The following is a 24124-nucleotide window of genomic DNA, read 5'->3' as shown; positions in this document are numbered from 1 at the left end:
ACCAAGGGAGAGAAGTTGCTGTTGAAATCTATCAATGCCCTCCGTTCTAATCTGCACTAGAAAACTGCAGAGATTTAGACAACAGTGAGGGCAGTTAAAGATGGAGGTGAGGGTGGAGTATCTGTGTGCACGTGTGATAGAAATGGAAAGGGCAATTTTAAGCTTGGCAAACAAGAGTTATGCACTGGACGGTCAGAACCAGGATTCCAAGGGGACGATAGATGACTGATATTTTTAAACTGCACAGTTCAAAGCATTTTGTACCTGGATTTGAGGTTGGAAACACTGATAATGTAAGAAAAGAGTTTCAGCTGTAGGTACTGGGAGTGTCTTCCATGCTTGCTGATGAGACCGTAACTGAGGTGAGGTCAGGAGTCCTGAATGGACTGCTGGGTCCTGCTGATGATTCTGAACTTCAGCTAATAAAGAAAGTTTATAAATTCCATTCCAGGGCTAAGCATGGCTAACAGGCTACTAGGGGAGCATCGATATTTCTTTTGTTTTGATTAGAAAATTGTGACTGAATGCTGCAAGCTGCAATTCAAAATAAGATGGTGATGTTCAAGAGAAGCTGACGTTAGCATTTTCCAGACCTGAGTCCAGAGTCATTTGCAAGAAAAAGAGCACTATTGATGGTCAAAAACGAATTAATGGCAAAATGATTAATGGACTCGGTGTACTTTCCTGTGCAATATGAAAGTGATTCACCAGGGTAGGACATTTCTGGTATTTTCTTTTTTCTGGATGATTCTTCAAAAGATTTCCTGAACAGTCTAGGAGAAGGGGGTACGTTGACATTTTGGTCAACCATTTGTTCTTGATTATGGCGAATTCCCTTGCTTTCACGCGATTTCTGCTACTGTGGTAACCCAGGGGTTGACAGGGAAGTTCGTGTTAGGATTGTCAAAATGGTTCTGAATGGCTGGGAGAGTGTCCTTCGGGGAACAGAATGTGGGAGCTGTTTGCCTATCCAATTACCTTTTTTTCTTTTCTATTTCTTTCTGCTTTCCTTCTTCACCTGCTTTGAAAACCTAGTGGCCCACGTTGTTCATTTATTCGATTTTGTTGTTACTCTGTGTTAAATATTGAAAGTAAGGATAGCGAATATGATACTAAATAGCTTTTAAAATGTATACCAGTGTTTAGTTACAAAATAGGCTATATTGCAGCACAGATTGTTACTTTAAATTCAATTGTTAAAAAAAGTTGAGAAAAGGAGGCAGCAGTAATAAAGGGATAAGGTAAAACGGAGAGAGGGTATGATGAGGCGTTTCGGAAGAAAAGATGAGGTGACGGGGATAGGGGTGGCATGTATGGGAAGGGGTGATGTAGCAGGAGAGATAATGGAGGTGGCGAATGACACACATGATGGCGTGGAGCTGGGAAGCAGCATTGTAAGACAAGATGTAGAAGGCAATAGGGAAGCCGACGGGCATAGGAGAGAATCAAACTCACCAACTTGTTCTGTTGATATGTCTTGTCCCCACTTCTGAACTAAAATTTGTCTCCACTCTTTTATGGTCTTCCCTCCTAAATATCTTGTATTCAGGTGGTCGTTGGGATTGATGGGCCACTGACTAGAAGGGTACTCTAACTTTAAACCTGAGAAATGTTTATATTTCATACTTTAATAAGAGGAACTGAAAAGTGAAACAAATGTGGGGTTGTATTTCATTTATTATATTTGCTTTGGCACTTTATTTGTAAAGGAAAAACAAAGCCTACATTTTAGGGTTTGGCGAACTACATAGCCCTCTTTTCAACATTCTGGCGTATACTGTTAGATGTCTTTTGGTCACAGAGTTCCCTTTTGGAATTTCAGTTGCAGATACAAGCCTAATACAATTTAGGTAAAGGGAGTTACATTACAGAGAAAATATTTTATTTCCAAGTCCATTACTAGAGTGGTGTGGAAATCCACCAAGGTGATGCCACTAGGGCGTGTAGCATCTCTGTGAAAATGACATTGAACAAAATGCGACCCACCCCCTCCACTGACTAAGGAGGATTTGAAGACCTAACTCAGCTACCGCCACAACAAGATATCGAACATGGTCACAACACAGTTGCAGGTCCTGAAAACTGAAATGGCAGTCGTCCTGTAGCTCATGTCGAAGGATCTTCAAGCCTTGGGGCTATGGTTGTTCACCACAGTTTATGACCTAGCAGCCTTGTTTTGAGAGCAGTAAAGATTTCAAGACCGACAAGCTAGGATGACCGAGGACTTCCATGCCCTGTGGGATGAGTAGGCACACTTGGGGGGATCACTCCCAACGTGATAACATCAGAATTTGGAATGTGCGCGAAAACGAGTGCTCAGGCGTGGTCAAATGCTACCAACTGCTCTTCTGTTACATTTTAAAAGAAGAGGTGAAATTTGACATTCTTCTAGTCAAAGCTCACAGTGGGGGCCCCTAGAGAATCGCCAGTGACCTGGCTAAGAGATTTTGTTGCAAAGCTGGCAACCACAGCCCTGAAAAACAGAATAATAACAGCCAGACTTGGTATGCTCCTGTGAGAGTAGGAGACTTTGCAAGATCCAGAAAAAGGTGGGAATTCTCAGCTCGCAGCGTTACCTTCTTGTACAGGAGCTTACCAGGTCTCCATGTACATCTCTCTAATGACATCAGGCATTGATTTTGGTGACAGTGTTCTTTATTATGTGGGCTTACTAGCCTCTTGAACATTTTCTTGGATATACTCATTTCCCTGACGTCCCATACGTCCTGTTACAAATACCAGATATTAATGCTAGATGATGAGATATTTTCATCTACACCCGACCTGCCATTACTCACATTCCTTGATGCATACCTGATCTTTGGTGTGTCACTTGTAACACCTCAGCACTATTCATTTCAAGTATTTTCTTGCCCAACATTATCGGAGTACTGTGCTCAAGGGTTAGTTGAAAACAATTTGGCAGAGACCTAACAAATGTCAAATCTACGTATGTTGCTCAGGTTAGTTTCTTTTTTTTAAAAAAATGTTTTTATTATTTTTTAACATATAAATAAATATCCCCCCCCCTCCTCCCCCGGACAGGTAGACATTCTACACATTAACCTCATGTGCTTTACATTGTTTTTGTCATACATACATAGTCATTATAAACCATTTTCAAAATATATTCACAGTATCACGGAAGACAACAAAAGTTATAACACTTTATAATGATTAGTTTTGTTTTGTACGTCTCGTTATTGTGTAAGAGGAATCCAGGTTTTTCGTACCCCATTCCGTCTCGATCTGCCTTTCAGCTTATATATAGCTATCTCGGTGTTATACATAACAGCATTTGTAATAGTACTAATGGTTAGTTTTATGCGTCTCGCCATTGTGTAAGAGGGCCCCAGATTTTCTTACCCCTTTTACGTCGCAATCTACCTTTCCGCTTGTATATAGCTATTTCAATGTTATGCACAGCTAAAAGTCTGGCTAGCCACTGTTGAAAGGAGGGTGGTAGCGGGTCAAGCCAAGCCGAGGCTAGGCATAGCCGCAAAACTGCCATAGCTACAAATATGAAATCATGATCGCTCTTGGTTATCTGGGTCTTCCGGACAGGATGACATTTCTTCGAAGAACTGAGGTTAAAAACCTCTCTATATCTTGAGTCAGAGGTATTAGCACTGGACAAGAAGCGAAGATATGAACAGAATCTGCTTTAAATAAATTGCAACTTGGGTAGCAAGTTGCCTTGCCGGTGCCCCATTTAGCGATCTTATCAGGTGTATAGTAGAGAAAAAAGCAGGTTTTGTAAAATTATGCCTGTAATTTAGTGGAAATAAGTATAGTTTGAGCTAGCTGGTAGGAATATAAAAATCTTTCCTTTGAGATTTCGAGTTTACTTTACCACTTCATTGCAGTTTTATCTAAATCGTCCGGAAACATGTCCAGCAATAAACCATAAACTCCACCTATTGATTGTTTCTTAACATGTACTAATGTCTCTACAAACGTGCATTCTTCCCCAAGAATTCTTGCCCCAAGTCTATGTGTTAAAAAGTCCCTTATTTGGAGGTACTTAAAAAAGTCCAGCCAATCTAAGTCAAATTCTTCTTTCAGGTCGTTAAAAGATTTAATCCCCTGCGTAGTGTACAAATCCCCTAGTTGTGTTATTCCTAAATTGTACCATTTGTTTATGCAGTTATCTTTAAATATTATTTGTGGAAGAATTGGATTATTCAATACCGGAGTATAAAATGAAATTGGTCTTATTCCTAATGTTTTCTTAACAGCCTTCCATACCTTAAAGCAGCTATATAGATTCTTAAATTTGACCTTTTTGTAGTAGCTATCATGTATATGCCTCCAAAAACAGCCATAGCTGGAATTCCCCACCAATAGCTGAAAGATTGAAACGGTCTGTTCCTCAGCGTTTTCCCCTCCTTGCAATAGTTCCTTGCTGTATAGTAACACACATGACCAATAGTATCTCCTTAAGTTGGGAAGAGCTAGGCCACCTCTATTCTTGGAAAGGGTAAGATATTTGTTGGAATTGGGGGTTGCCCAATTCTCAAAGGGGGTAGCATGGCATCAAGCGGGCAGGCCAAACTTGGAGGACATGTGAAGCACTCACGCAGTACCCTCAGACAACACACCAGGCACACTACAAAAGAGGCAGGACACCAATCTGAGTTGGAAAATTAAACAGTTTAGTAGTGTTTCCAACCTGCAAGGCAAAAGAATGCAAAACAGTAGTGTCACAACATGATGCCAACTGGCACCAGAGCCAAGTACTTCAGAGGGGGATTATTTACAGGGGATAAAAAGGGTTGAGTCCATAGTCCATAGCTGTAATAAAAAGGATGGGTTAAAATTGTCATTAGATCTGGAGCCCAATCTGGCGGGGCCAACTCAGACTCTCATCCTACAGGGAAGGCTGTAATTGCAAAATACCACATTAGCATAGTAATCAGCCTACAATACCACTAGGCACAGAAGTGCACCACACCTTTAGTAGGAATCCGCAGGGCATTGAATGAGAATAAACATTTCAATACATGTAAATCACTTCCTCAAATGTAAGACATTTCATTAGCCATTGGAACCTTTCCCGTAGGGGTAAACACTGCATCAGCAACAGGAGATACTCCTAAGATTGATCAGGCCGGTATCACCTTTAATAAAACATCAGGTTTCTTCCCCCCTCCACCTAGGGAACTACACATCAGGCAGGGCCTACTCAGGCCTTCATCCTTGAGAGGTTGGCTGAAATTGTAAGTTGCATATTAACATAACTACACCTCATGCGTGGCAACGCCAACCCAACCCCTGTAAGGGAAAACATCATATAATACCAGACAGGAACATGAATCCTCAGCCCCCCTGCAACCTGCAACACAAACATTAAGCAGTGCATTGGCATCAATCACCTTAGCTTAGGCATAACACTAAACATGTCACCACAATGCAGCTCAGTTTAAGAATCATTTCACTGCAGGAGTAAAGGGGGTAACGCAATATTCTACATAGCATATCCCCTTAAACATTTCATCAAAGGAGCAACCCAGGGGATAACTGGGCCTTGTAGGAATCAGGCAACTTCTCCTTATGTCAGAACAACCCTCTCATGGTGGACGGCAACCATCTCATTAGGGCTAGTAACCACCTCTCTGAGCAAGAGCAAACATTTCATACAGTTAAGCCATGCACAGGGCCTAGGCTGAGCAGGTTACTAGACGAAGTAGGGTTAATCCCTGGGTCTAGGCCCAGCACTTCCTGATAAATCTCTCCACCCCAGGCAGGGGTTAACTCTCAGGGCCCAATAGTCACTTGTTTCCCCCCAGGGAGGGGCGAACTCCCTCTGCGGTAGTTCGTTAAGGCCAATGGGGCCCAACCACAACTTTCCCCTTTTCGGGGGTTTACCTGTCTCTTCGGGCTCACTAGCCCCTTGCGGAGGTCGGAATGCAGAGGAGGGCCCCGGCCCTCCGGTAGACTCTACTCAGCCCCTGCGCTGTTAGGGGGATCGGTCCTGGGCCTCCGTCAGGCTCCTCCGGCCTCGGGACCAGTCAGGGCAGAGCGGTGGCGTCTTGTGAAGGAGGGAGGGCTCGTGCTCCTCTCGGAGCCCTCCGGTGGTTCCGCCGGCTGTTCCCGGGCCTTCTGTAGCTCCCACGGCCCGAGAAACAATCAGGACGCGGCTTTTGAGGGGCTCAGCCACGCGGCCAATCACTGCGCGGCAGGGGCGTGGCCTAGTGACGCGGCCGTCGGCCCCTGTCCCATGATGGTGGTTCCCGGCCTCGTCGGCCTAGTGACGCCTACTCTCCACATTGGCGGCCCCCTCCTGACATCGGGGCTGCCGCGACAATACTGGCGATGGCAGAACGGCCTTCCAGGGATCCGGGCCCACGGCGGTGAATACCCAGCCAGCGCTTCGTAGACAGGTTAGCCAGCGCCCTCAGGGGCAGCAGCCTCAGGCAGTCGCAGAGCTCTGAGGAAAAGAACAGCGCTCCTCAGGGCACGTCAGCCTCACGGCTCACAGCGCGCTCCGGGGCACGACAGGTCTGAGGAGTGGGGCGCTTGGCAGAAGGAGCGCTTGGGGGGGCCCCAGCAATGGCACTTCAGGCGGCAATCCTCTCCCGATTCCCAGCGCTAATCAAGGGCAATGACAGCAGCCTCAGCAGGAGCGCTTTGTGGCAATCAAGTCAGTTCAGAGGGCTAGCGCTAGGGCAATGCTAGCGCTTAGCCAGCAGTTGAGACCAGGCAGAACTGCAAAGGGGATCAGGCAGTTCACAGCGCTTCACAGTAGGCTTCTCACAGCCCAGCGCTTCTAAAAGGCCACAGCGTCCAGGGCCTTGGGGCCTCCAAGGGGCACAGCTCTTTCAGCACACGCAGCTCCTCATAGTCCAGCGCTTCCCCAGGGGCCACAACTTCCCAAGGGGGCGAACAGCTCCACAGCCAGCCCCAGGGGCACACTCCTCACCTCCTGGGGGGTTCAAGCCCACAGCATTCCTCCTCTTCTGGGCACCTTTTTCCCTCAGCGCTGGCGTAGTTCAAGGTCCCACAGCGTCAGTGTCCTGGGTAGGGCCCTCCCTTGTCAGGGGCCCATGGGGACAGCAGCGGGGGGGGGTTTATGGGGGTGCAGGGCCCAGCTCACAGGCCCATGTGGCGGTCGCACCTCACAGCAGGTCCCCCTCCCTTCCTTGTCCCAGCGCTGACTGACTCTCTGGTGACACTTCACCCTCTTTATACCCTCCTCCCAGGCAGTGCCAGGACCTTCTAGAATGTTGGCACATCTAGCCTAAACTGGTTCTAGGGGAGGGGGTGAGCACCCTGGGTGCCAGGCTTTACCTCCAAAACTAGGGGTAGCTGGGTAATATTATCTAGACCGCTGACCTATGTCAGTCCAGTGGCAAAACCCATGGCCATGGCATCCATTTTAAAAACAATACATTTCAGTCAGGTACATTTCCAAAATGGGGGATTTTACAAGTGTTCACATTATGTCAGGTAATTACATGTTTCAAAAGGGGTCTCACACCACTCATGGCCTATACAGGTTTAATCCCATGGGGGAGACATCCTAGGTAAGGGGGTCAAAAGCGAAAAATTTTGGGGGAAAAAGGCCAAGTCCAACAATATTGATATGCCCGGCGCGGTTGTGCATATGACCATATAAATCTAGAAAAGATACGTTCTATTGATGTAAACCACTGACTTGAAAATTCTAAACAGATTGCCCTAAAAAGGTATAGTATTTTGGGAAAATACACCATTTTAATTGCATTTGTCCTTCCAATAATGGATAAGTGGAGATTATCTAAACGTAGTAGGTCTCTTTGTATTGTATTTAGCATTGGCTTAAGGTTTATATCCACAACTTCCTCCAGCTTTGAGGAAATTGTGACGCCCAGGTATGCCGCTTCCTTCACCACCCTTGGATCATCCATCGCAGTTTTTGGGTTCAGAATGATTTGTGTCTTCCCTTGGTTTACCGCGTAGCCAGCAACCCGCCCAAATTTCCTTGCTTCAGCCTCGATGGTCAGTATTGCAGCTACGGGATCTGCGGTAACTATAGCAATGTCATCAGCATATGCTAATGTTTTGGTAGTGAACCCCTGTGATATAATGGGTATTATATTATTATTTTTATCCAAATAGCGAAAGAAGGAGTCTATATATATTGCGAAGAGCAATGGCGAACATGGACATCCCTGGCGAGTTCCCCTGGAAATGATAATTTCCTTATTTAGACTTCCGTTCACAGATACGACAGCTCTACGATTGATATACATTTTTTGTATTGCCTGAATAAACTTGATTCTAAATCCCATTGTCACCATTGCTTTCCAGAGAAACTGCCAGGAGACCCTATCAAAAGCCTTCTCTGCGTCCGACTGAATTAGGGCCATAGGGTCTCCGGTAGTTCCTGTTCCATCAAATAGTGTGATCACCCTCTGAATATGATTTATGGTTGATCTTCCGGGAACAAATCCGTGCTGGCTTTTGGTAATTACTTTGTGTATTATAGTTGCAATTCGGTTTGCCAAGACTTTAGAATATATTTTGGAATCGGCGTTTATAAGGGTTATGGGGCGATATGACCCTGGATGTTCTGGGGGTTTCCCTTTTTTAGCAAAAATTACAATTTTAGCCTTAAACTAGGAGCTGGGTGGTTCCCCCCCCCACAAAAAATATGGGTTATTAAATCCATTAATATATATTTAATTTCGTCTATGAATGTAGCATAGAACTCAGAGGGGATGTTATCCAGACCTGTTGCCTTTCCTTTAGGAAGGCTCTTGACTGTGGTCAACACCTCTTCCATGTTAGGAGCTTCTTCTAATATCTGCTGTGTATTTACCTCAAGGCTTACACCTTCACAATTCTCTAGGTATCTTTCAATTTCGATCATGTCTCCTTCACCATTCTCCGTATATAGTTCTTTATAAAATCTCCAAAATGCTTGCCGTATCAGTTCTGGGTTTTTTAATTGCCCTGCCACTGGATCTATAATCTCCCTGATCAGGTTTTCATTAACCTGTTGTCGTAAACGTACCACCAGTTGATGGCCTACTTGTTCATTAACTTCATAAATTTTCGGGCTGTGGCTTTCCTGATTGCCTTATCTGTAAATAAATTAGTAATTGCTACCTTGGCAATTGCTACTTTAGCTAAGGTGCTAGAGCTATCCCCAGTAGTATCCCTATTACCGGTGGCATTAACAAGTCTGACTTCTGCTAACATTAGTTCATCCTGCAGTCTCTGTATCTCCTCTTTCTCCCGTCTATTTGACCTAAGCGAATATGATATTGTCTCGCCCCGAATCCCAGCTTTCAGGGTATCCCACACAATCGCTATTGACGTGCTACCAATGTTTTCAACTAGGAACTTCGGGATCCAATCTTTCATATGGAGACGATATTGAGGGTCATTTAATAATGCTTTTTCGAATGTCCAATGGATTGGCTCTGATTTTATTAGTCTAATAGTCAGTGTGCAGAAAAGAGGATTGTGATCAGATAATACCCTGGGCAATTTAACTGTATAACAGTTCTTACTTAGTGAATTTGAGAGTAATATATAATCAATTCTGGCATGAGTGCGATGTGGATTTGAATAATAGGTGTAGCCAGGATCACCAATATTGGTATTCGAAGTCTGCCAGCTATCCACCAGACCGTGTACGAGACACAGATCTTTGAGAGAGCGAAATACTTTGGGTTTCCGTCCTTTATACACCCAGTCGTCGTTCAATGACCAGTTTGACGGGAGGTTTATATTGAAGTCCCCAGCGATCATCACTGGAAGAGGCCAGTGTACCAATTTGTTAGAGACCTCATTGAAAACCCCAGGATCGTCTGTATTACTCTCGTAGATAACACAAATTGTCAGTTTCTGCCCTGTTTGATAACTACATTCGGTGATCGCCCAACAGCCAAACTTGTCAGTTTTGGGTTTATTAAACACCAGTCCACTCCCTTTAGCCAAAATAGCAACCCCCCGAATTTTCGCCCCTTGTGAGGTAGCACATACCAGTTTATAGCCTAATGTGTTTAACAGTTGACTCTGGGACCCTTCAATATGCGTCTCCTGCATACATATAATATTAGATCCCCAGTTTTGTAAGCCAATTGCAACTGATTGTCTTTTTTTAAGGTCATTCAGACCACAGATATTCAGAGATAATATTTTTATCCCAGCCATATTACTAAATGAAAAGAGCCATCATTTTTATCCCAGGATTCCTGGTTTCCCGTGATCCCTATATTTATTTCCCTATAAAATGTCCTACCCTGTGTGTCTAACCTGTCCCGCCTTCCCCCCTCCCCTTCCCCACCCACCACCACCTTTGAAGGTTACCTGGGCCTATCTGGACCAGGGGTGTGACCTCCCTGCGAGCGGGCTGGGCTAAATTGTTAATAGAAGTAGTTTGCTTATCTACTACCAGTTGAGCTTAAAAGCTAAATATTCTGATGATATCTCAGACTTAATTTCCATAGGCTGCTCAACTCTTCCACTTATATTATGGTACACATTTCCAAGTGTAAATAAAAGTAGTTAGTTCAACCTATCCGTTGCTTCTACAACATTTTTAATATAATTTAAGATTATTTCCCTAGGTTCCGAGCGCTAGATTCCGAAATTTCACATAGATAGTCCTCCGCCTGTATTTTGCTGTTAAAGCTTCTTGTTGTGCCTTTGAATATTGTTTTCAAACGTGCCGGATTTTGCAAAAATACTTTCGCTCCAACTTTTTCAAAAGGTCCAATTAGCTGACGCATTTGCCATCTCCGCTCCACGGTGGCGTGGGCGAAGTCCGGTCTGGCAAAGAATTTAAACCCTTTGTAGTCTCTTTGGGCAGTAGGTCTTGCTAGATCTTACATTTTTTCCCGAAGAAGAAAATTACCAAAGCATACCAGCATTGCCCTGGGATATTGATTTTGCTTGTAGGAATGCTTTGATATCATTAAGGTGAAGCGGTGAACCCGCAGTACTTCCCTTTCCATATCCCAGGCTTCCAGCTCCGGAAATGACGTTTTAAGAATGCCAATCATTACCCCTCTAGCGTCGCTTCCCTCAAAATTCTCCGGAATTCCAAGAAACCTTAAATTGTTCCTTCTGGATCTGTTTTCCTGATCTTCCATTTTGAGCATGAGATCCCTTATTACTCCATCTTGCTCTTTTCCTTTTTTCTGGAACAACACAACATCGGTTTCAAGGTTCTCCGTACGAGTTTCCACTATGGCCATTCTCTCAGAAATCTCAGTGCAGATACTGCCCACTTGTTTCACTGCGACTTGTAGTTTTTTAATAGCCACGCAATTCTTTTGGCTGTCTTTCTTTACATCCGCGTGAAAGTTTTTAATTGAGCTGAGCACCTGGCTCAGTGAGGGCTCCGTTGTTTTTTGGTATCTATCTCTGCTCTCTTGTGGGTTCGAGGTTTGACATGGTGTTTCTCCGGGTGATTTATGCTTTGGGTTCTTTCGGGGGAAGTTGGGTCTGTTTTTGACATAGTCTGTGTTATTACCAGGATCAGTAGTTTCCTCATTCAGCAGATTTTGTTCTCTCTTGTGTTTTAATCTTCCCCCCCCCCACTCCTTTTTTTCCCTCTGACGTTGATTTCACTGAGGTCAGATCTCCAGTGGTACTGTGTCCATTTGTACGCTTGGGCTAGAATCTCTTGAATTGCTCACTTTGCTGGAGCTACTTGAGTCACTTGAGTTGGTTGAGATAGACATCCCTGTCTCATATAAATCAGATTCGGAATCTTCATCTGAGAGAGAGTGGTTTACGGGGTGCAAATCTTTCCCAGCAAGAGATGCGGCCTGATTTGGAGAAGGGTTTAGGTCCCCCCATTCCTCCGGTGTATTTTTTTTAATCTAATTGATCAGTTTGCTCTCTCTGGTTGGGTGGCATTACCTCTATTTCTGTCGGTGTCTTTGCCTTTATCTCTTTACTACTCATTTTTGGTTTAGCATTTGAGTCCGCATACCAAGTTCCTCCGCCGGAACCAGTAGTTAGGCGTTCCTCCAAGTTGGTTGCGGGGATGCTTTGAACATCTATACTACTTCCACTCCCCTCTTTAGAGGTCTTATTCTGGATTGCATCACTCTGATAATCCTTATGTAGAGGGCTGAATATGGTAGAGATTCTTGGTTGGGATGACGCAGATATGCCAGTATTCTTTGCTGATGCTTTAAAATTTTTAATAGTCTGTAATCTCTGTGCTTTTCTAGCCATTAATTCCAGTTTGGCATTTTCTTCTGTCTCGCCCCCAATCTCCTCCCTATGTTTAACTGCTTTCTCCTTCTCCTTCTCCTTGTCTTTTCTCTTTCCTTTTCCAGTTTTTTTTTCAATATTTTTATCTTTAATTTTCCCCCCTTTTTCTTTTTCCTTTTCTCTCTCTTTTTCTTGAGGCTCAATTCGCGCCGTGTCTTTCTCCTTTGCTCTGGCTCCTCTAGGTTCCGCGCCTTTAAGTCTATTAGTTATATGTTGGACAGGTGTCTTATCAGTTTCTACGTTCTCAGGATACCGTAGGGTCGATGTCGGTGTCTCTTCCTCTGAGACATCTCCTGTTTCACCCCCCTTTTCATTGTTTACTGCACCCGCTTGCGTTTTTTGCCCTTTTTGCCCTTTCTCTTCCCTTTGAGAGGTAGCCTCTCCCCCCTCATCCTCTCTAGTGTCCCCTTCCATGTCTGTGCCTTGGGAGAGCTTCACAGTACTAGTCGGATAATTTTTTACTGGTGTCTGCAAGCACCGCTGCTTTCCACTTTGAGACTTGCTCTCATACCTGTGGTAGAACTTTTTCAGAACAACACTCCGTCTCCTCTGGGTTCTCGTGTCTTTACCTTTCGTTGAATGGGTAATTTTTCTTGCACAGGTAGTTAATTAGCTCTGCGAGAGACCAACAGTGAGAGGGTGAAAATAGCGTTTGGGCTTTGCCGGTATATCAAATATATAAACAATTGGAGGAATAACAGTATCCGATCAGATCAATATGAACCGATAAGGCAGGCAGAGCAGGCAAGTCAGATAAACCAGCCCCAAATCTTTTTAAAATCCCACGTCCGAAGAGCAAGTGACAAGAGACCTCCTTTATCCCTAGTTTAGATCCGTATCTGTGTCTGTGCAACATTCGCTTTTCAGTCTCTCTCTCTCCCTCCCTCCGCTATATACCAACGTTCCCCTGGCAACGGGACACGTGGTGCACGCTGAAACACGCTATGCGCGTGAGGCTAAAGACACATATTCCTGTGTCTGCAGATGAAACCCAGGAGCCCAGGTGATCAGTCGATGAGACGGGGCTCCGAGGATATGGGGGGAGAGAGGAGCGATCAGAAACACGGCAGGAAGAGTTTTGCGGCTTTCATAGGTAAGTTCAAACGATCACAGGAGAGCAGCAGGTAGCGAATATCAAGCCATGCAGTGCCGTAGCCGGCGAGTTTCCCACCCCCATGCACAGAGCGCAGAGTGTACTCAGCAAAGGTACTCAGCAAAGTGATGCTAGGTGATGATAGGAGACGATAGCCGACTACCGCCGTCATTGAACAAGGCAAACGCAGTTCGATGCAATTAGCACATAGCACATAGCACATAGCAATATCAATGACGAAGGTCGAATGTAAAACCTTCCAATGTTAAAATGCCAAAATATAAAGAAAACCACTTGCGGTCGGGGCTTATTCACGGTCTTCAAATCTCAGCAGTTATGCTTTTTTGAGTATTTCGAGTATTTTTCATTCGATGTCTTCTTCGCCTTTCCTCCCCCAGCGGCACCTCAACTTTTCCAGTATCCAGTATCTTGAAGAGTCGTAGATAGATGATAGGCAAAGCAGTTAACAGGACTCAAGCAGGACTCAGGCTGACATTAAGCATGATTCTCAGACGCCAAGCAGGTTTTCCGACCGGGTCAGAAAAGGGTGCGGGAATATAGAGCATAGAGTCTTAATCACTCATTCAGCGTGGAAAGCATTCTCTTGACAGGATATGACCCAGCTCCGCAGAGCAGCACCGCTGCGACCGCTCACGCTGACGCCATCTTCCCTCCTACCCTGACGTTGCTCAGGTTAGTTTCAATGTTACTGGTTTTATTAACTACTTACTGATAGCACGATATTTGGACGGTTAATCTGGACGCTGCTTGCAACCCTGTCTACTTGGAGCGTTACTACATTTTGAGATCATTAGATTTGCTTTTGCATCATACCCATAAGGTCCATTATTCTTCACCTGTTCCACGGTCTCACTATTGACTGGCTGTGCTTCTTCATAATGGACTTACACTTTGGAACAGACTTTGAGCCCACCGACTATATCTGATTAACAGTCAGTCTTGACATCAAGTTTTTGGGTCAGTCTACTTGGAGTGCACGGTTCCACGTCTTTTGACTTGACACCTGTACTAATAGTGTTCAAAAAGTCACCTGTGTGACGAAACACACGTTGGCTGTGTATTGTAAAGCCGTTCACATTGTGTTGTGCTGAATACTTCATTCTAAAACAATAAATAAAATTGGACGCAACTTACTGTAATCCTCACTTTAATGGACTTGATACATGTTCTGTTGGACTTTCTTATGAGTGCTTTGGTATCTATTCACTCACAATATTCAAAGTAGTTCTCTTCAACAAAATGTCGTATAGTATCTCGGAGTATTATTCATGGTTGTCATGTCAATTTTAATTACATTAGAGATCAGGCGATATATCCAGTTTCATTCCAGTTTATAAAGTGGGAAATAAAGAGTGTCAGAAGGTATATGACATACATTAGAAATCAACTGCTACAGCCAACACTATAGCTATCAACGCTGCTGCACCGTAGGTCAAGTCCAGTTGTGCATCCAAGCAATGGGAGCCAGTGTCTTTGTTTCTCTCACTTGTACCCTTCCACTGAGTCTACTTCTACCCTAGAGGGTAAAAGTATAAGGGTGTGTGTGGTTCCAGAGAATAGTGAAAGCTCTCATCACTCCTGTTGGATCTGGATTGCAAGGTTAGTACATCTTGACAAAGAGTAATCCCTCAGTTTTACATTACTAATGCAGTTTTTATCACCGTGGGTACACGTGAAAATAAACGCAGATTTTACAAAATCAGTTTGTCAAAAAACAAAAGGCAACGTGTCTTCTTTGTAAACACAAAACATGTTTTCAGGATAAGGGCTCCCATAATCCAAAGTAAGCCAGATGATCAACCGGTCAGATTGAATATTCCTAAAGCAAGTGAGGAAACAGCATCTTAAAACGAGCATTAGCAAAGCCAATAGGTCTCGCCTATGCGAGACCTATTGGCTTTGTAAATGTTATTTTAGCCATATTGTACAGCAGTGCTGGCTTCAGTGCAGCATGGCTCAAAGTAATGTTGGCTGTGTTCTTGAGATTTTTTCTTTACTTTCAGCCATGATGCAACATAGCTGAGAAACATTGGCAAAGCAAATAGATCTCACATAGGCAAGACCTATTGGCTTTGCCAATGCTTGATTAACGCTGTAATGATTCTCCACTTACAGGGCTTGATGCAATAGACGAATTTGAGGTTGTAAAGATCATGCTACATGTGCATGTGCACCACCAGGTTCTCTTGAAAGCAAGACTCCGGCTGGTCCTTTTTCCGTGTTTTGGCTCGTTACATCTTTGCACAATGTATTTATTTCAGGTTACAGATAGCGCAGAGTTAACCTATATATGAAGGTCACATGATTGAATCCCCGCAAGGCAATTTTAGCCTTTATTCAGTCTGAAGTCGGTAAATTGATTACCTCTAACTTCGGTAAAAAAAACCTTTTATTTACAGCACTTAGACACTACAGAAATGCTATGCGACGATCCATACAAAAGTAAATTGTGATGTTAAAAGATTGTGTGCAACGTATTGAGTTGTAGAGACAGCCTGATTTCCAGTCCTAATTGGAATGTTGCACTCTACATATGTGTTATAAGGGCGTCCTTCTGTGTGCTCGTTCTTTAAGTTCTATAGTGTGGCCCGCAATTTATAAACAGAGGATATGTGAGTACGTTTCCGTTATGATATAATTCAAGCTTGATACTGAATGAACACATTAAAGGCCCATTCCTCCCTCTCTGCTGTGTAAGCATTACTGCAGGCATGAATTGGCCCCATGGGCAGGGGGGTGTCGGCAAGAAAATAATTGTGTTTTAAGTTGTCTCGTTTCATCCTGCAGTTTACGTTTGGGGAAACAGGCCCGTTTCCAGGAATTTGTATTTGGATGGGCCAAGGGCGCATTCGGGTGGGCCACTGTGGTCCCAATTTGTCACTTCTGGAGGGAGCCTACAAGCCCTGATTACATCATATGTACTTGCAAACGGGCAGCATGATGCAACGGATTGCTTCTGTGTGTACACAGAGCATGTGGAGAGTTATTTGAAAGTAAGACCAAGGTTTGGACCTAACTGCAAACCCTCGAATTCCGGCTCGCCAGGCAGTAAGAGCAATGTCTGGACCTAACTGCAAACCCTCGAATTCCAGCAGGCCAGGCTTCAACACAAGTTTGTGAATGCTAAGCATATTATAAAGTGTTCAAGATTAAGGAAGTCCCTATTACTAAACGAAAGCCTTGACACCAGTGCCCTTCATTGCTCCAAAGCACCTCCCCCTCATGACCTTCTCCTCGGATTCCCTCATTGCCATCCTCCAACACTGCCCTTCATCTCTCCGTAGCCTCGTCCCCTCATGACCTCCTCCTCAAACTCACTCACTACCACCCTCCACCAGTGTCCCTCATCGCTCCATAGCCCCTCCCCATGACCTCCTCCTCAGACTCCCTCCCTACCACCCTCCACCAGTGCCCCTCATTATTCCAAAGCCCTCCCATGACCTCCTCCTCAGACTCCCTCACAAACAACCTCCACCAGTGCACCTCATCTCTCCGTAGCTCCGCCCCCATGACCTCCTCCTCAGATTCCCTCATTGCCACCCTCCACCAGTGCCCCTCAGCGCTCCATAGCCCCTCCCCCCATGATGTCCCCCTCGGATTCCCTCATTGCCACCCTCCAACAGTGCCCATCATCTCTCCGTAGCCCCTCTCTCGTATGCATTTTATTTGTTATCTAGCGCTACTCGTAGTGTAGGGTGTCATAGTACTTTACATCACACACACATTATGCAGAGACCATGAATCCTACAACTATGTAAATCAGCTTATAGGGAATGTCACATAAGCTAATGAGGATTACCTGGTGTAGGAATCACATGTCATCCATACTGCTGGGCAATATGTTTTAAGAGGGTTAGGTCTGGAGAAGCACAAACACAGGATTTACAGCATACTGAGGTAATATGAATTTTTATGGCCAATTGTGTCCCCTAACGTAGACCCCAACGGCTCCATGTACGTGCTTCAAGTACATGTATGTTCCCTCCACAACCAGCTATGAAGACGCAAATACATTTGCGTCCAACGTTAACATGTCCTCTTTCAGATCCACCATGAATGGATCGATTTATTTAGTTCCTAAGTATGCCGTGCCACCGTCTTTACATGGTGCACATTCACGTTTTCCTGGCTCTGGCGAGCTAGGCCCTGATTTCTGCCATCGAGCCTTTTCTGCCTTCTGCCTCTGAAAGCTGCAGCCTGGATCCGCATCCATGACCCTTGCCTTACTTCCTGCGTGCCGAGCAGTGCCCGGCTCGGCCTGCTTGCCTGCCAAGATAGTATTCAGCCTTCAAGTTATCTGCTCCGCTCCTCGAAAATACATTCCTGTCTAGAGATTTAGGTAAACACCTCCCCAGCTGCAGAGCAAAGGGCCCGGCCTTTCTGTCTCCCTGCAAGTAATTCATTGCTCCCGTTACCATGGTAGGCCCATGGCCCCTCGCATTTCTCACAGACACGTAGTCACATATATGCACGCACTAGCAGTCAGTATAGAATAGCCTCTGCCCGAGAGACCTTTCCTTCTAGATAATACAGTTCCTCAAACACAAGATACCAGATATGATTTGGGTTTAGGTTGTTCTGACACACCAGACTTCTGTCTCCTCTTTTGGAGCTAAATGTCAAGTCCCCTTCACCCTCCAGTTCCACGTCAATCACACGTCATGCTGCTGCGCGCGCATCTCTGCCATATATTTCTGCTGACTCTGCAGGATTCCTCTATGGATCCACCCCCCTGTGACATTTTCCTGTGACGTTTCTAGCACACACCTCCGTGTACGCCCTCGTGCACGCCTTCTGTTACGCACATGTGTTCTTATCTCTTCTCTCAGCTGTTACGCCTTCTGTATCCATCACCACTGTATGCATTTACTATATATATATTGTACTCTGTTAATAAAGCATTGTCTATCCCTTCCTAAACCTTCGTGGTGATGGAACATGATACCTGGTTCGAACCAATTCCATTTTATGGAATAAAACCCTTATAAACTCAGATGCCACGGACTCTGCCTCTCATTTTTTGATTGAGTTATTCTTATTGAACTTTACCGCATAGAAATTCCGCATAGGTAAATTTTATTTACCACATAATTGGCGCCCGAATAGGGACCCCTCCCCCACCTTACGCGCCGGCGGTGCGTTGCAGGCCTAGTCCCCTGCCACAGCCGTGACGGACAATTACGCGTACCCGCAGGATTTCCTGTACCTCCCTCAGGCCAACGGAGGTGACTGAGGCTGCGATCGACACCCAGACGAGGCGGTGAGGAGTGCGGAGGATCCCGACCAGAGCCCAGCCGAGAGAGCAAGGTCCGAGGTGTTCAGAGGCCCACCAGTTCCGAAGTTCCGAAGTACCTACGTCCCGAGTCGAGTCGAGTCCAGTCCGGTCCAGTCCAGTGTCGAGTTTCCGAGGCCTTCCGTTCCGTGCTTCCCGGTGAGTACCGTTGCTGGGGACACATCTAGACGGGTGCATTAATTTGTGTCCGGTCAAGACGGGTTTGGGTACACAGACCCGGTCTGCACTGTTTAGCAGTGTATCTGTACTGTTTAGCAGTATATCAAGTATTCAGCTATCAAGTTATTGTCCGTTTTCCGAAATGTTTTAATGTGTTTTAATGTTGTGGTATGAGTGATTGTTTGATTTTCATTACTGTGTTTATTGTATTAGTTGTGTCCAAGTAAGTATCAAGTATCAAGTATCAAGGCTCAAAATGCCACTGTTTTCTAAACTGAAACAGATAGGAACTAGGAAAGGAATACTCGAGGAAGCTGTTCCCATCCCACCCAGGGACACTCCCGGATATTTTATGTACCACAAGCACGGCTTAGATGCCGTATTATATCTCGACTTGTGGGTGGATTACACCAAGGATTTAGCAGAGAATCAGAGATGGCCCGCTACAGGGACATGGGATGCCGAGTGCATCATGAGAGTAGAAGAAGCATTATGGAAAAAGAAAGCCAGACAGTCACAGAAAGATGCCATTGAATTATGGCGTAAAGAATCGCATAGACGCACAGAGAAAGCACTCAGAAAAGCAGAGAAAAGTAGAGAGGATTCTGAAAAAGCCAAAGAAAAGGAACTACTAGAAGAAGGAGAACGAGTTAGAATAGAACAACACGATAGACGTAGTAATGCTATTATGACAGGATTGTATCCAGTCCTGGCCGAGGGCCTGCCCAAGGCGACCCCGGAAGTACCGAAAGATCTGCCCCCTCCATTGGTTCCGACTAAATTACATCACAAGACCGCAGCAGAGATTTTCCTTTCTTCCTATTTAGACGATGTAGCGCCCGCATACACCAATGTACCTGCCCGTGTACCACCTGCTGACGGTAACCCGCTCCCTGATCATCAGCCCCCAGGTCCGCAACAGCTTACTCCTCCCGGTCCGCTTCCTCCACCCTTACCGGCACCCCCTATTAATCCGCTTAATCCTTTCGGGCCTGACACGGCCCTACAGACAGGTGATGCTCAAGCCTCCGCCTCAGGAGGTGCATCAGGAGGTTACCATACCCCGCCACCAGTACAACGATTAACTATTAGAGAACTAGCAATGCAACGTACCCCGAGAGCAGTCCCAATGGAAAAGCTTAAAGAGTATCTTACAGACTGTAGATATGATCCAGTACCAGGCAGAGACGGTTGCATGATACTAGCCTCAATACGTATAAGACGTGCTGCAAATTTTTTAGTTCTATTTCCAGGGATGAAAAATTATCTAGACAGGATATATTATTTTGTTCAGACTGGGGAGGGTCAGGAATGTATTCACGAGGCCATGGCACATCAGAAAGTAGACATTCAAAGTATGATTTTAAGATTCCTCATAAACTGTTTCATAAGAGAACGAGACCGGCCTGGTGTAAATAAAGAAGAGATGGAGGTACTAACTACATGGGGTCAGAATATTGCAGACGGAAAACATGATAAAAAGACATGTATAGAGGCCATGTACAGAAAAATTCGTAAAGAAATAACAATATATCATGAAAAAGAGAAAGCTGAAAGTGAAGTAGATGCTGACAAGAATGAATCCTCACAGGAGGATGAGCCAGATAATACAGGAATAATAGCATATGTAGGAAAGGGTAGATCCTTTAATAAAATGATACGTCCAGAAAGCAAGAGACTTTTTCACTCTGCTATGTCAAATCCGAAGACTCCTGAACACTTATTTCAGGCTACCGATAAAATACTTCAAGAACGAATGGGGTACCATGTACTCGATTCCATGGATGAACAAGAATTAGCCAGGTCAGCAGTACAATGGGCTGACAATTCTGATAAATATAATGATGACGCATTAGCGCAAACCTTTTTGAATCTTTCCCCAGACGAACAGCGACTAGCTGGTATGTACATGATACAACACCTCCTTATATTGTATAAGAGCCAACATTCTGATCCAGGTCCCTTACCTGATGTACTAGTAGAGTTACTCATAAATAAATGGAGAGGCCTAGGTACCGATTTAATTAAAGTAATTCTAGAACATCGCCACAGATATAGTGCCTTCCTGAATCCACAGTTTGTTCCAGCTCCACCCCCAGAAAGAAAAATGTTTTACATAGACAGACAGAATCCCTTGCGAGAAGTACATCCAGTCAGGAATAATGATAACACCCTTGCACGTGTATTCGTATACACACCCTTAACTAAAGTGGAATTATTGGAAATGAAGAAATTAGTGCCCAGTCACGATGAAGACCCCGCAGGTTTCCACCGTGAAATAAAAGACATGTTACTCATGGGAGATTATACCTATCCCGACATTATGAAAATATTGAAAGTATTATTGCCTGCCGGTATTTACGAGAAACTCAAAGAAAAAGAATGGGAGGTGGGAGACACAAAGCTAGATTGGGCTGCATTAGAAACTGAAGAAAATGGTCGAACCCCAGGTTTAGGTCTTGGGGACAAAACTAAAGCATTACCAGGATTGTTAGTACAGGTTTTGCCACGTTTGTTAGCGACTAAAAAAGAGGACTGGGATGCAATCTCAGCCTGCAAACAGAAACCCGATGAAGACACTAGTGATTTTTATTCCCGATTTGAGAAATGTTTTATTATTAATAGTGGCTTGAAAGCAAGTAGCGAGTCATACCCACACCTTTTTGTATCTAAATTAGTCGAGAATTCCCTGCCCCAAGTTAAGAATCGTGTACTGAAGGTCGAGAGCACATGGCAAGCAAACACGCCTTCCCAAATGTTACAGTACCACCAGAACAGAATTAGAGAAGAACATGATCACGAACAAAGACGTATGAAAGACACGAAAATGAAAATGCTAGTTGCTTAGTCAGTTCCAGCTGACGGTCAGAAAAAGGGCATGACACAGTCCAATAATTCAGCAGCTCCTGTTAAAGGGACATGCAACTATTGTAAGCAGCCAAGTCACTATGTAAACGATTGTGCAGTTTTGAAACATAATATATCCACAGGTAAAACTAAAGAGAGACCGCGTCAACCTAGACAGGACCAGGCCCAACAACACGTGCCACAGAATGTACAGCCTATGCATGCTCCACAACAGACAGTACAGACCGTAGCAGTACCACAGCCACAACCGATTGCCGCAACGCAACATGCAACGCAGCAGATGTACCAGTATGCACAAACTGATTATCCCGATTATCAGCGATACACATGAAACAGCCTAGAGAGGGAGGTTGGCTTGCCTCTTATTGAGGTTCCTGTAGATTAAGAGGGTCCTTACGTACATAGTCAGGTATTAGGAAAAGATAGAAAGTTTTTGATTGACACAGGGGCAAGCAGAACAACAATCAGTCACGACGAGGTTCCAGGGGCACCCCTCTCAGGCTCACAGAATGTTTCCCTTGGATTTTCAAGAAAACCTATTGTTAATGAAGTATCGAAACCAGTTCCCCTAGCAGTTGGTCCGTTGTCTCGTACTACAGATTTATTGCTCACGAAATCTTGTCCAGAAAACTTGTTAGGTATCAAGACACTGAAAGCTCTTGGAGCTGTAATTTGTTGCTCTCCGGAAGGAGTAAGATTGTTTCTGCGTGACTTTAAGGGTCACTATGTGTTGAGAGATATTGATCCCAGATTACAGAATGTTCCTGCACATTTATGGGCACAAGGCCCCACTGATGTAGGTTGTATGCACATCACTCCATATCGTGTCACACTCAAGCCAGGAGTAGTACTACCAAGAATCCGACAATACAAGTTACCCCCTGATGCTGTAGTGGCTTTACTGAAAATCATTGACGAGCTAATTGCACAAGGAGTGGTTGTAGAAACGGATTCGAATCGATGTAATTCCCCTATCATTCCGATTCTTAAACGCACTGATCCAAATGCACCTCCAGTCTATCGATTAGTGATCGATTTACGAGAATTGAATAAATGCATTGTACCACAGTACCCTGTGGTTCCAGACATCTCTTCACTATTGACAGCTATTGATTCCGAAGCAACGTTCTTTACTGTAATTGATCTGAAGAACGCCTTCTTTAGTGTCCCAATTGATCCGGAAAGCCAATATCTTTTCGGTTTCTGTTTAAATGGCCGAAGCTTCAAATTTGCACGCGCACCTCAAGGATTCACAGAAAGCCCCAGCATCTATAGCCAAGCATTGAAAAGACAACTTGACAGTATTCACATGCCTGACAACACTGCTCTACTTCAGTACGTCGATGATCTATTGATCACCGCCCGTAGTGAACCAGAATGTGAACAAGCGTCACTGACAGTTTTACATTTCCTGGCTGACAAGGGACACAAGGTGTCTCCTTCGAAGCTACAATTCTGTGTTCAGCAAGTGGTTTACCTTGGGCACTTGCTGTCCAAAGGGGGGAGACAGCTAACACCTGACCGTATCCAGTTAATTGTAAACATGTCACAACCCAAGACACAAAAGGAGGTACGGGCCTTTATAGGCCTCACTTCTTACTGTAGACAATGGATCCCTCAGTATGCATTTCTAGCAAAGCCACTCATACAGTTGACAACCCAGGAGGCAGCGACATCGACTGTCCTCCCTTGGACTCAGGAACATACACAAGCTTTTGACGACTTAAAGAAAGCCTTATGTCAAGCACCAGTTTTAGCAACACCATGTTACAGCAAACCTTTTACACTTTTTGTCACAGAACCCGAAGGTACTGCATTGTCAGTACAAAAACAACCGCACAGGTGCACCACAGACAGTAAGACAATAAGTGCAAATAGTATTTAGACACAGTGAAGAAATATTTCTCAGAAAGATGTTGATAGTCTTCTCTAAATCTTTATTTGCAGTTTGCAGTAAAACGTACAGCCGACGCGTTTCGTCCCAAGCTGGGACTTCTTCAGGGCTGTCGGTAAAAACATATACATACAATCAATTTTTTATATACAAGGATCAACACCTAATCTAACAATATATACAACAACAGACAATTGCGAAACAAATTAAAAAGCACTACAACAATAGACATGGAGCTTGTACATACATTGGCCTTAAGGTGTCAGTCCACAGTGTCTATGAGCAGGGAATGACATTTGGAAGCAGAGATATGTACAAATGTATATACACTATTTACAGTTTATGAAATTTGATTCCATATGCTATTTACATTTAAAACAGACATTTTCATCAATCGGATGGTGTGTATGTACAAAAAGGCATACGGTGTGTACTAAGCCTATGTTTGTACAAGTAGCCTAGGAAAAGACCAAGAGAGGAAAAACCAGGATGGAGCGGGGAAAGTACGAACTGAGAAAGAACCGTTTAGAGAGTTGTCAAATTGCATATTGGATGCTTAATTGCATATTGGATG

General features: G+C 44.5%; 1 protein-coding gene across 3 annotated transcripts in view; it reads left to right on the top strand.

The window, feature by feature from the left end:
- ENPP5 (ectonucleotide pyrophosphatase/phosphodiesterase family member 5) overlaps positions 1-24124 on the top strand; it is a 390400-nt gene that overhangs the window by 20206 nt on the left and 346070 nt on the right. The window contains exon 1 of one of the 3 annotated variants that reach the window (XM_086926232.1): positions 13210-13315. The exons of the other annotated variants lie outside the window; for them this stretch is intronic. The gene's annotated coding sequence lies outside the window, so the exon portion shown is untranslated. Of the gene's footprint in view, positions 1-13209; positions 13316-24124 lie in introns of those variants that run through there. 3 annotated transcript variants of the gene reach the window in all.

Source organism: Lissotriton vulgaris, chromosome 6, assembly GCF_964263255.1.
Source record: "Lissotriton vulgaris chromosome 6, aLisVul1.2, whole genome shotgun sequence".
Taxonomy (NCBI): Eukaryota; Metazoa; Chordata; class Amphibia; order Caudata; family Salamandridae; genus Lissotriton; species Lissotriton vulgaris.
This window is presented reverse-complemented; position numbering and strand designations above follow the sequence as displayed.